The following is a 13,123-nucleotide window of genomic DNA, read 5'->3' as shown; positions in this document are numbered from 1 at the left end:
AGAATTTAGGGCCAGATTCACGAAGCAGTTACGCAAGTACTTACGAACGTGTACATCTTTCCTCAATCTTTGACGGCTTTGGTTACATTTATTAAACAGTTTACAAGCATGAAAACTTGCCAATCAACTGTTGTTATTGTTATAAACAGCCTCCTGGTGCTTCCGAGCTCATTAACTGTTTAATAATTGTAAACAAAGCCGCCAAAGATTGAGAAAAGATGTACAGGTTCGTAAGTGCTTGCGTAACTGCTTCGTGAACCTAGCCCCCTAGACGTTTTCAGAAGTTTCCAGATAATCAGAAATATTATTGGAACCGAAAGAATCGCTTCCAGTGACGTATTTTCAAAAATCACTTAATAAAGGACAAATTATACCATCAAGTAGTGTCTATAATCTTTAAAATCCACTAGGTGTTTGTCACGTGATATAATTTTACCACTATAATCAGCCTAAATGATGAAAATAATCGTATATAATTATTGCCGGCATCTCCACTGGCGCCAGGGGGGGAGGGGGTAGGGCTTGAAATCGCCCAGTACCGAGTCATTCTTTGTTGACACGGTAGCGAAGTGTTTGAAGACATTTCAGTGGACACTACGGCACTAACCACTTATCTAATCAGCGGTAATCACTCCTTGGATATTCTGGGTAGTTCCTGGTCAATAATCTAAGGAAGAATTCGGGTATAAGAACTCATATTTTCCCGAGAGATCAAATTGGCTGAGAATTTGGCTGATTAGGCTTCGCGGTTTCCGGATAAGTTACGGTTTTAGAGGGTAGATTGGCCAGTTTCATGCTTAGACATTTGATTGATTGATGAAGATTAAGCCACCCAAGAGGTGGCACGGGCATGAATAGCCCGTAATAAGACATTTTACATACATCCGTATATATATTGAGAGTCGTTAGGTAGCGAGGCAACACCTCGCCAATTAGTGAGTTGATTTATCCTCTTTCATTGCTGCCTCGTATAGACCAATAGGAACTGGGATTATATAGGATCAATAGGAATCGACTTGAGAATGGTCCAGGACGGACCGAAACGTCGTCGTCCCTTCAATTTCTAGTGTGTGGTCCGGTCAACAGGAACTGCCATTGTGTGCGTGCGTGTGGGAGGCTATACACAACAATCAGTTTACACACGCGTGCATACGTCAAGACCTGTCCCCACCCCCCCTCTCTCTCTTGCCCCATGGGTATAGCATCCTTAAAAACCAGTTCTACTTAACCCAAACTGAGAGATTTTTTCCTGTGCGTTCTACTGCCCTCAATTGGTTCAGGGGTGGACCATTCTGGCGCTGGCCCGCTGGCCCATGTACCTCTCCCTGGCCCGCCGGTCCACGTACCCCTCCCTGGCCCGCTGGACCACGACGCCTCACTGGCCCGCCGTGTGGGCAAGGAACTCGGCTTTTCCAGCGAAGTGTTTCAGGCGCAGTAAGAACGGCTATTAGTTTTATGTTCCTTCCACTACCTCCACCCGCCGCCCTCCACACCAACACAGTGAGAGGGGGTGGTTGTTATCTTGAGATGGTTATCTTGAGATGGTTATCTTGAGATGATTTCGGGGCTTTAGTGTCCCCGCAGCCCGGTCCTCGACCAGGCCTCCACTTGTTAAAGATTCGCTACCTGGAACAGAAATGTTCCAAGTAGCACGGGCTATGGTGAGCCCGTAGTGGATGATTGAGAGGGGGGGACCACACCAACACAGTGAGAGGGGAGACACACCACAATACTACACGCTCCAACGCCTGCACAATCACTCGCCACATCAACAATGATATGAAAGTTTACAATCAACAGCGTGGTCAGAAGTGTTCCGTGTGATCTGGTATTTGCCTTAAAACAAAACACAACCGCAATTGGTAAACTGTGAACTAAGATATACTCAAGTATACGATGAGTTTACTCTGTGTTGATGTCTTAATGGCAGGGTGAGGATGTTGTATTTTTAAACCCAAGTTTAAGGCTTCAATTATTCACGTGAATGACATCAATGAAGCAGGCCGCAGTGAAGCAAAAAATGAATCTGCACATTTTGCAATATTTAACGTACAAGTCTTTTTATATATATATAATAAATTGGTGATGTGAGCAATTATCTTTATATTGGCTACTTGTCGACATGTTCTGTCAGGTGTCTGTACTTATTATTATTATTTATTTTAGCAGCATGAGGTTTGGTGATGGGGAAAAAAATGTATTTCCTAACCAGTTAACTTTCCTCTGAGTTCACTGCAGTATATCTGGTGAGGTAATATTCCCCAGGGGCATATTTTTGAGACCCGGGTTCGAATCCTCGACACACCGAGTGAATGAAATACTATTATCTAGGATATTGCGTATGGTGAGGTAATAATCCCAACGGAACCGTGTTATCTTCATATTGCTTAACTTCTTCCCAAGTGCTTCTATATTATTATTTTTTTTAGTTTAGTTTCTGGTATTCCTATTGCATCCAACTTGTTGTTTATCACGTCCCTCAGTTCTAATTATTTTGAGTTCGATCCTTTTATATTAGTGTGTCTTGTTCGTGCGCTGAATACATTTATTGGTGTTATTTGTGATTTAATAACCTTTCTTGGTATCATTTGTGGTTTAATAACCTTTCTTGGTGTCATTTGTGGTTTAATAACCTTTCTTGGTATCATTTGTGGTTTAATAACCTTTCTTGGTATCATTTGTGGTTTAATAGCCTTTCTTGGTGTCATTTGTGGTTTAATAGCCTTTCTTGGTGTTATTTGTGGTTTAATAACCTTTCTTGGTGTTATTTGTGGTTTAATAACCTTTCTTGGTATCATTTGTGGTTTAATAACCTTTTTTGGTGTCATTTGTGGTTTAACCTTTCTTTCAATGGACTCTATTGCCCTATGACTGAAGGCTAGGCTTGGAGTTTGACTTCATTCAGGTTTGATCTTTGACTTCAGGTCAGCCTCGATGTCAATTTCTTCTAGGTTTTAACCTGTAGGGTTCTTTTCCTTCAAGGTTAGCCTTTGACCTCGAGTCAATCTTGAGGTCAAACACTTCCACCGGGTTCTGACGGCAGTTTTAGGGGCCAAGTTTGGAGCCCATTTCATCCAGGTTTTGACCCAATAGGCCAAACGTGACAGCAACTTTGCGAGAATACATATCTAATCCCCAAAATATATAAAAATTACCTCCATGTCCATTGGAGGTAATGGACATAATGTCCATTGTATCCCCCCCCCCCCCAATCACCCCTCCCACCCTGTTCACCCAAGATGGCCCACTTGAGGAACACCTTGCGCTTCTTAGGGAGCAACTTTCTCCTGACATACGACGCTCTGACACCAGCCTTCTGCAGAATTCCTTTCCTGGTCGTAATAGTTGCAGCTGTCAGTCATTTAGTGACGGGTCATCTTAAGACGGGTCATTAGTGTATGGTGGACTCCCCCCCCCCCCCCCCCACCACACACACACACAGTTGATTGACAGTTGAGAGGCGGGACCAAAGAGCCAAAGCTCAACCCCCGCAAGCATACATATGTGAGTACACACACACACACACACATTGTATATATGTGTGTGTGTGTGTGTAGCCTACACACACAGGGGGGCCTGTGGCTGTGTGGTCAGCGCTCTGGATTCGTAGTCCTGTGGCTGGGGATCAATCCCCCTGCGATGGCGGAAACAAGCAGTATGCGTAACTGCTTCGTGAATCTGGCCCCAGGTTCCTAAGTGCTTGCGTAACTGCTTCGTGAATCTGGCCCCAGGTTCCTAAGTGCTTGCGTAACTGCTTCGTGAATCTGGCCCCAGGTTCCTAAGTGCTTGCGTAACTGCTTCGTGAATCTGGCCCCAGGTTCCTAAGTGCTTGCGTAACTGCTTCGTGAATCTGGCCCCAGGTTCCTAAGTGCTTGCGTAACTGCTTCGTGAATCTGGCCCCAGTACTTTTCAACAACCTCCCACTAAACATAGTTCAACAACCTGTCCTCTTAGAATACTGTGCGTCACTAAGGCCAAAAATTATCGTACTATAAAATAGAAGCGGCTGGCGGAATTGACATAATGTCTTGTTTTCTGTTTTAGGTCCTCTGGTAGGTTAGGATAAAGGCACGTTAGTACGACTGTTTCTTGACGTTCGGGGAGCTTAAGAGGACGGACTGTAGTAACCCTTATAACTGGGTGTTCTTGAATCGTTATGAATTCCCTATTTATATTCCATAGAATATGGGCAGAATATTCTGAGAATATTGGATTATAATTATTTCTATTATATTTACAGAGTAAACATTATGTTCTACATACATCATATTTACTAATATAGAACATTATATTTAACTTAACAGAGGACGTATAGCTTGTGATTATAAATTATAACGTGGCTAAAGTATGTTGACCAGACCACACACTAGAAGGTGAAGGGACGACGACGTTTCGGTCCGTCCTGGACCATTCTCAAGTCGATTGTACGGAATAGGGACCATCAAATAGTTGCATGAAATTTTACAATTGCATCTAAGTTAGTTAGTTTTGCTGTCTAACTTTATCAGTAAACCTATTTCCGTATTGCTGGGACATGTGGGCCTTTTCCTTTAAATTTCCAAATTAATGTGCTTTATTGAATATCTGGTTAGTAGAATAGTCACTGTAGGAGCTTGTATTTAATGTTTCCGGATAAAATTGTTACACGTGGATATTTTAATGTTCACTATTTACTTTTTGTGAACATACCTTAATAATAGTATATACCTACTATATAGATGCCACACCTGTGACAGGTAAAAACCATGTTTTTTTGTTTTTTTTAAACAGCGCCATCGCTTTTACGTGTTGCACGTAAAAGTAACACACGCTATACTAAATATGTTAGGATTCCATTTCAATGTTTCTGATTGCACCGATAAATTGAATTTAGATAGATTTCGATTTATTTTCATTTTGATTTAATTAATTTGTGTGACATTGCATTGGAATTGAACTGTGTTGTTTACCTTACCGTTCATTTTGTGAGTATAGTTTATTTTTTTTTTTTTTTTTTTTCATTTTTTTTAACTTCTTATTTTTCGTGTAACAAAATCATTTGATGTTCCCATTTTTCTGATGGGAACATGAGATCATTTAGGAAAGCATCAGCCGAGGGAGTGGGGAATTTTTTTGGGGGGGGACGTGGGAGTGGGGAATTTTTTTTTGGGGGGACGTGGGAGTGGGGAATTTTTTTTGGGGGGGGACGTGGGAGTGGGGAATTTTTTTTGGGGGGGACGTGGGAGTGGGGAATTTTTTTTGGGGGGGACGTGGGAGTGGGGAATTTTTTTTGGGGGGGACGTGGGAGTGGGGAATTTTTTTTGGGGGGGACGTGGGAGTGGGGAATTTTTTTTGGGGGGGACGTGGGAGTGGGGAATTTTTTTGGGGGGGACGTGGGAGTGGGGAATTTTTTTTGGGGGGGACGTGGGAGTGGGGAATTTTTTTTGGGGGGGACGTGGGAGTAGGGAATGGTGGGGAGGACGAGGGAACAGGGGAAGGGTTGCTGTGACCGGGTAGAGCTGGTATATTTATATATAGATTTTTGCATGTAGAGAGAGAGAACCCTTGACACCTTCAGTGTGACAGGAACCCGAGTAGCCCAGACCACGCCCAATGGCTATCGTGGCCTTGATATGCCTTCTCTATGAGCCAATCACCTCAAGACCTGCATAATTATTTGGCGAGAGCTTCACACACCTGTTCCTATTGACCCTAGACATTGTTGACCTGTCTTTACTTTTTTTATTCATTATTCAATACTGATTTCGATTCATCTTTACACTTTCAGTGGGAAAGTTGCTGAGTGTACACCTTTGTCATGGACCGGTGTGGGGGTGACTGGGCCCTCCTGTCAACACCTCGCGACTTGATACGGTATGGGTTTTTGTTTTTGTGGAAATTTAATGAATGGTTTTGGAGCCTGATGCTGCTGATGTGTCAAGTTGAGCGGGTGTCATCACGTGTCGTAATTGTCAAGTTCACCATGTGGGGGAGGAGGTGGCAACGTTTTGACGGAGGCCAAATATCCTATATGAAAATAATACGTTTCAGTCCGTCCAGGTATGGCCAGATTCACGAAGCAGTTACGCAAGCACTTACGAACGTGTACATCTTTACTCAATCTTTGACGGCTTTGGTTACATTTATTAAACAGTTTACAAGCATGAAAACTTGCCAATCAACTGTTGTTGTTTGGCAAGCCTCCTGGTGCTTCGGAGCTCATTAACTGTTTAATAATTGTAAACAAAGCCGCCAAATAGTGAGAGAAGATGGACAGGTTCGTAAGTGCTTGCGTAACTGCTTCGTAAATCTGGTCCCAGGTCCCCATAATAAAGTCATATTGATACACTGTTCAGTTAAAAGTGTAATTACACCTTGCACTAGCAATGCCTCAAGCGGATCATATTAACATTTGCTCATCATGTCAGACTGGACCTAAATTTTCGCTATAACATTCAGCTTAAAATAACAAAGTTAACCCCTATTATTAGGAACTTTACAAAGACTGGCTACGAGAACTTAACTTACATTCTCTTAAGTTAAATTTTGGCAAGAGACGCCAAAGAAAGATATCATACAAGCTTGGAAGTTATAGTAATTGTATTGCGACATTAAAATACATCTGAAAGGGATAGAGTAGCTTAGGCTATTCTTAAGTTGTTAGTTAGAGTAGCTTAGGCTATTCTTAAGTTGTTAGTTAGAGTAGCTTAGGCTATTCTTAAGTTGTTAGTTAGAGTAGCTTAGGCTATTCTTAAGTTGTTAGTTAGAGTAGCTTAGGCTATTCTTAAGTTGTTAGTTAGAGTAGCTTAGGCTATTCTTAAGTTGTTAGTTAGAGTAGCTTAGGCTATTGTTAAGTTGTTAGTTAGAGTAGCTTAGGCTATTCTTAAGTTGTTAGTTAGAGTAGCTTAGGCTATTCTTAAGTTGTTAGTTAGAGTAGCTTAGGCTATTCTTAAGTTGTTAATCCACTCGTTAAATGTTACAGCGGATTGTATCGTATTTGATATGGGTGAAGGGGGAGGGGTTGATATCCTTTCGATATCTTAGTGGTGCTCGAGGAATGTTTAAAGCCTCGCGTGGGTACACAATGTATATTTTACTAGCGAGTTTAATTTTCATAAGTTTCCCCGAAAAAGTTACTGGTATTGCGTGATTTGTTTATATATTTCTTGAAGTTCGATCGCTGGATTATTTGAGGTGTTGGTTAGACATATAGATGAATGGGTTTGGGTGAATATAAATGGGTATGGGTCAATAGGAGCAGCCTCGTATGGGTCAATAGGAGCTGCCTCGTATGGGTCAATAGGAGCTGCCTCGTATGGGTCAATAGGAGCTGCCTCGTATGGGTCAATAGGAGCTGCCTCGTATGGGTCAATAGAAGCTGCCTCGTATGGACCAATAGGAGCAGCCTCGTATGGACCAATAGTCGCTGCCTAGTATGGACCAATAGTCGCTGCCTCACATGGACCAATAGGCCATCAGCAACTTAATTCGAACGTTCTTAAGGTGGTGAAAGGCTTGTCTGGACCAGGTCAGGGAAGGTAGATCATGACAGCTACATCTCTGACCTTCCAGGAAAGTTGTCAGGCTACAATGAAGTGAATGTAACGGTCCGCTCTTCTGTCTAGGGTGTTACTGTAATTACTTCCTTTAATGAGAGGTACTTTGTAATTCATTACACGAGCATTTAGCAAGTTTGTCAACTGGGTTCCTCAGTGTTTACAGAGTGGGAGACAACGTTGCCGTACTGAAGAATATAATTACATTCAAGAGACAAGCTCGCCCCCTGGAGGGTGGGTACAGGGGAGGTGGGTTGGGGGTGTAACATAGCCCCCCTGGAGGCAGGGGAGGTGGGTTGGGGGTGTAAAATAGCCCCCCCCCCCTGGAGGCAGGGGAGGTGGGTTGTGGGTGTAACATAGCCCCCCTTGGAGGCAGGGGAGGTGGGTTGGGGGTGTAAAATAGCCCCCCCCTGGAGGCAGGGGAGGTGGGTTGGGGGTGTAAAATAGCCCCCCCCCTGGAGGCAGGGGAGGTGGGTTGTGGGTGTAACATAGCCCCCCTTGGAGGCAGGGGAGGTGGGTTGGGGGTGTAACATAGCCCCCTGGAGGCAGGGGAGGTGGGTTGGGGGTGTAACAAAGCCCCCTGGAGGCAGGGGAGGTGGGTTGGGGGTGTATCAAAGCCCCTGGAGGCAGGGGAGGTGGGTTGGGGGTGTAACAAAGCCCCCTGGAGGCAGGGGAGGTGGGTTGTGGGTGTAATAAAGCCCTCTGGAGGCAGGGGAGGTGGGTTGGGGGTGTAACAAAGCCCCCTGGAGGCAGGGGAGGTGGGTTGTGGTGTAACATAGCCCCCTGGAGGCAGGGGAGGTGGGTTGTGGTGTAACATAGCCCCCTGGAGGCAGGGGAGGTGGGTTGTGGTGTAACATAGCCCCCTGGAGGCAGGGGAGGTGGGTTGTGGGTGTAAAATAGCCCCCCCTGGAGGCAGGGGAGGTGGGTTGTGGGTGTAAAATAGCCCCCTCTGGAGGCAGGGGAGGTGGGTTGTGGGTGTAACATAGCCCCCCCTGGAGGCAGGGGAGGTGGGTTGTGGGTGTAACATAGCCCCTGGAGGCAGGGGAGGTGGGTTGTGGTGTAACATAGCCCCCTGGAGGCAGGGGAGGTGGGTTGTGGTGTAACATAGCCCCTGGAGGCAGGGGAGGTGGGTTGTGGGTGTAAAATAGCCCCCCCTGGAGGCAGGGGAGGTGGGTTGTGGGTGTAAAATAGCCCCCCCTGGAGGCAGGGGAAGTGGGTTGTGGGTGTAACATAGCCCCCCCTGGAGGCAGGGGAGGTGGGTTGTGGGTGTAACATAGCCCCCCCTGGAGGCAGGGGAGGTGGGTTGTGGGTGTAACATAGCCCCCCCTGGAGGCAGGGGAGGTGGGTTGTGGGTGTAACATAGCCCCCCTGGAGGCAGGGGAGGTGGGTTGTGGGTGTAAGAAAGCCCCTGGAGGCAGGGGAGGTGGGTTGTGGTGTAACATAGCCCCCCCTGGAGGCAGGGGAGGTGGGTTGTGGTGTAACATAGCCCCCCCTGGAGGCAGGGGAGGTGGGTTGTGGGTGTAACATAGCCCCCCCTGGAGGCAGGGGAGGTGGGTTGTGGGTGTAAGAAAGCCCCTGGAGGCAGGGGAGGTGGGTTGTGGGTGTAAGAAAGCCCCTGGAGGCAGGGGAGGTGGGTTGTGGGTGTAAGAAAGCCCCCCCCCCTGGAGGCAGGGGAGGTGGGTTGTGGGTGTAACATAGCCCCCCTTGGAGGCAGGGGAGGTGGGTTGTGGGTGTAACATAGCCCCCCTGGAGGCAGGGGAGGTGGGTTGTGGGTGTAAGAAAGCCCCTGGAGGCTTTCCTCTGGAGGAGGGAGGTCGATTATTTTCTACTCGTTAGTCCTCTGGTAGGTTAGGATATTAAGGCAATTTAGCACGACAGTTTCTTGACGTCGGGACCCTCGCTAAAACGGGTTGCGTGAGAGCCTTAACATCTCACTCTACAGTATGTGCTTCACTTTCACTCTCTTGGCTATCACAGAACTTTCGTATAAAAAAAAATAGAAATATGTGGAAAGCAGTTTTGAAAGCTGTTTGTTTACATTGTAATAGTTCGGGAAGGTTGGTACTGATGACTGGCCACTTGTTCGGTATTCATCAGTCATTGGAGACGGGATTAAAGCACCTCTTGCTCATACACAATCCTTTATAAACACACGGACCAAAGAGCTGAAGCTCAACCCCTGCAAGCACAACTAGGCTGAGTCCATCCTCATTAAAGCAGGTCATTCTCATAAACAGTGGCCAAATGCTTGTTAATCTAGGCGCCAAACCAGGTGTTGATGAAACGAAAACGCTTTAGTTTACACAAGACCCCTAACCCGGTCTTGGGTTATGTTCATTCCAGCCAGCGGCCGACACCTCCCCCCCCCCCCCCCCCAAAAAAAAAAAAAAGCTACAATCGTCTATGTTTTTATTTATTTATTTATTTATATATATATATATATATATACAAGAAGGTACATTGGGTTTGTGAGAATACATTGGATAGTACAGTATTTACAGTCTTGTAAAGCCACTAGTACGCGCAGCGTTTCGGGCAGGTCCTTAATCTAGCAGATAATTTTAAGTATGTAATTTCAATCAGAATTGATAAATGATAAAGATACATTACAAGAGAAAAATGTTTACGGCTATGCTTACATGCCGTTTATTCAAAATATAAATTTCTCAAATATAAAATATTACTATAATCATATTGTACATATCTAGTAGTAGGTTAGATTATATTTAGGTTCTGTTGGCATTTATTTGTATTTCAACCTGCCTTCAGGCCAGGCTCGTTAAAGCAGTTACCTTTCAAAAAACGTTCAGCAGTTTTAATCTACTGCTTATTAAAAATAAGTTAATCGAATATTAATGTATATTAAAGTTTTATGAATAGGCTTAGGTTAGGCGTTTAGGTTCTGCTGGTAATTATTTGTATTTGAAATTCGTGGGTGAAGCATTGACTCGCGATTCGAGCTGAGGACATCAAAGCACTGTTCTAGAAAAATTGTACTTGTGGTCGATCTCGAACCCATTGTTGATGTGACGACTTATATTGAATTTTGTAACTAGCTCATCAAGATTGTAACTTGCTTAGCTAAATGAATTATGGGGTTCAGTCCCTGAGCCCATTATGTGCCTCTGTAACCCTTTTCCTCTACCGCCCACAAGATGGGTATGGGGTGCATAATAAATGAACTAAACAAAAACTAGAAAAGTACATCCGTCATCAGTCGAGTCGTGTGTAAACTGTTTATCATTCATAAACGGAGGAAATGTCAGTGGTATGGATTATTTGGTCCTTGTTGATGAGTCCTGGCTGGATTATGGGTTATGATATTTATCGCTAAACATTTTGGTATGATTGCTTCATGAACATGAAGCATGATGTGCATGAACATGATGTACATGAACACAGAGTATCAGATTAGAAACCTGTTTTAACGTGATATTAAGATGTTGAAGGGTGTCAAATTCTGTACAACTTCATGGTATGATTAGTTTATATTCTTTAAATTGTCTTTCCGTCATCCTAGTTTTGTGATAATTGTACCAATCGATGTTCCAATGATAAACTACACATTGTTTTTCCAATATCACTTTCAAAATATAGGCTAAATGTTACTAGGCTTTATCTAGCCTGCTGCACATCTGTTCTTGTGGCCATAATTGCAATGAAATGCACAAATTGTTACGAATCAAGCTTCTGAATGTGGGTTAGAAAAGCTGCTGGTGTTAAACAGTGATGGGATTAACGACTTTGAAACAGCTCAACAAATGTAACAGAACTGGTTCGTGTGCATACTGAGACAATAATGTGTTTCCTTTCACTGCTCTTCCGGGGAATGGCGCGGCCTGTTCTGATTATCTTGCACGCACCAATCAGGAGCAGTGTTGCATAGTCATGCATGTACAGTACACCTGAATAAATAAATATATTACACACACACGCACACACAATATATGTATATTGTGTACTCACCTACTTGTGCTTGCAGGGGGTTGAGCTCTGGCCCTTTGGTCCCGCCTCTCAACTGTCAATCAACTGGTGTACAGGTTCCTGAGCCTATTGGGCTCTATCATATCTACACTTGAAACTGTGTATGGAGTCAGCCTCCACCACATCACTGCCTAATGTATTCCATCCGTTAACTACTCTGACACTGAAAAAGTTCTTTCTAACGTATTTGTGAGTACTAATGTGTGTGTGTATATATCTATATATATATATCTCTTCCCACAGACCATGGCTGGAGTCGTGGCAGTACTGGTGGCCCTGGCCCTGGCGTTAGGGGCCTAGGCTGAGAAGGCCCCAGTTGGGTTCGGAGGCGGCTTTGGAGGCGGTGGCTACGGTGGTGGAGGCTTTGGAGGCGGTGGCTACGGTGGTGGAGGCTTTGGAGGTGGCGGCTTCGGTGGTGGAGGCTTTGGAGGTGGCGGCTTCGGTGGTGGTGGTGGATTTGGCGGTGGTGGCGGAGGCTACGGCGGTGGCGGCTGTATACCACAAGTGCACTACAAGACCCACTACAGGAACCAGCTTAACGAGGTATGTTTACCTGCCATTCAGGCTATTATAGCAGTAGATATACGAGTCTGAATGGGGGGAGGGGAGGAGGGGAATGGGGGTTACTGGGGGGGGGGGGGTTCAGGGAGGGGGGGTTACAAGGAGGGAGGGTCACCAGGCGGGAGGGTCACCAGGCGGGGGAAATGGGGGGGTTAGGTTACATTTGAAACTGTGTATGGAGTCAGCCTCCACCACATTACTGCCTAATGCATTCCATTTGTTAACTACTCTGACACTGAAAAAGTTCTTTCTACTGTGTCTGTGTGCGTGCGTGTTTGAGTATTTTCTGGTTACAGCATGAGTTTAGCAAGAGTCCTCTTCCTTATTTTTTATATTTATCTTAATTTGGGAAGGATGTTGAACATTTTCAACGTGCGTCGGTAAATAACATGTTTCCTTGAAGCTCACTTCGCCACCTTGGAGACAGAGGGAAATTTAATACGAGAAAAGGATTGATTGATTCGGTATTGGTCTTAAGTCCTATCATCTGCTGGAGAGTTATTAAGAAAACCACAAAAGACCAAGCAGCAAGTATATTGTGTATATTCAGCAAGAAGCGGGACACACACCTCTCGCCGTCTCCGTGTTTATAACCCTTGTGCATACAAATAGGATTAAGTTTTAGCTAGTCATGGCGCTGGCAGCCTTGTTCTGTACTTCGGCTGGCTGGAGTCAGCAGGTGGTGTGAGCTGGCATTTCTTAGTTTAATCTTGTAGTCCTCAGTAGTGAGTAACTTGGCAATCTCTTCCAATTTATACTTAGGCACAGCGTGATGTTCCCAACAAATAATGATTGATTATCATGCTAGACTGCTCTAAACCTGCATCATAATATATGACTTTGAAGGGATATGACAACAGAGGAAAAGTACCCAACATATAATAATTTTAGTTTAATAATATTAGAAAGTCAGGAGCCGTAAAGATTAAAACCTATGCTCTGGGTGCTCCCAAGCACACAGCGTATATCACTACACCATCACATGGTGGAAAGCAATGCTACCTGGGATTCAACTGAATCCTCTAGGGGTCGTGAGGCTTACA

At 44.8% G+C, this 13,123-nt stretch overlaps 1 long non-coding RNA gene across 2 annotated transcripts in view; it reads left to right on the top strand.

Annotated features, from left to right (window-relative positions):
* Positions 1-13,123, top strand: part of LOC123774907 (uncharacterized) — a 98,661-nt gene that overhangs the window by 82,447 nt on the left and 3,091 nt on the right. Inside the window, exons 4-5 of one of the 2 annotated variants that reach the window (XR_006775006.2) lie at positions 5,768-5,853; positions 11,763-12,062. This is a non-coding gene — a long non-coding RNA (uncharacterized lncRNA). The remainder of the gene's footprint in view (positions 1-5,767; positions 5,854-11,762; positions 12,063-13,123) is intronic. The other variant, XR_011225478.1, reaches the window with a different exon arrangement.

Source organism: Procambarus clarkii, chromosome 84 (assembly GCF_040958095.1).
Source record: "Procambarus clarkii isolate CNS0578487 chromosome 84, FALCON_Pclarkii_2.0, whole genome shotgun sequence".
Classification (NCBI taxonomy): domain Eukaryota; kingdom Metazoa; phylum Arthropoda; class Malacostraca; order Decapoda; family Cambaridae; genus Procambarus; species Procambarus clarkii.
The sequence above is the reverse complement of the archived record's forward strand: the minus strand, read 5'-3'. Positions and strand labels throughout refer to the sequence as shown.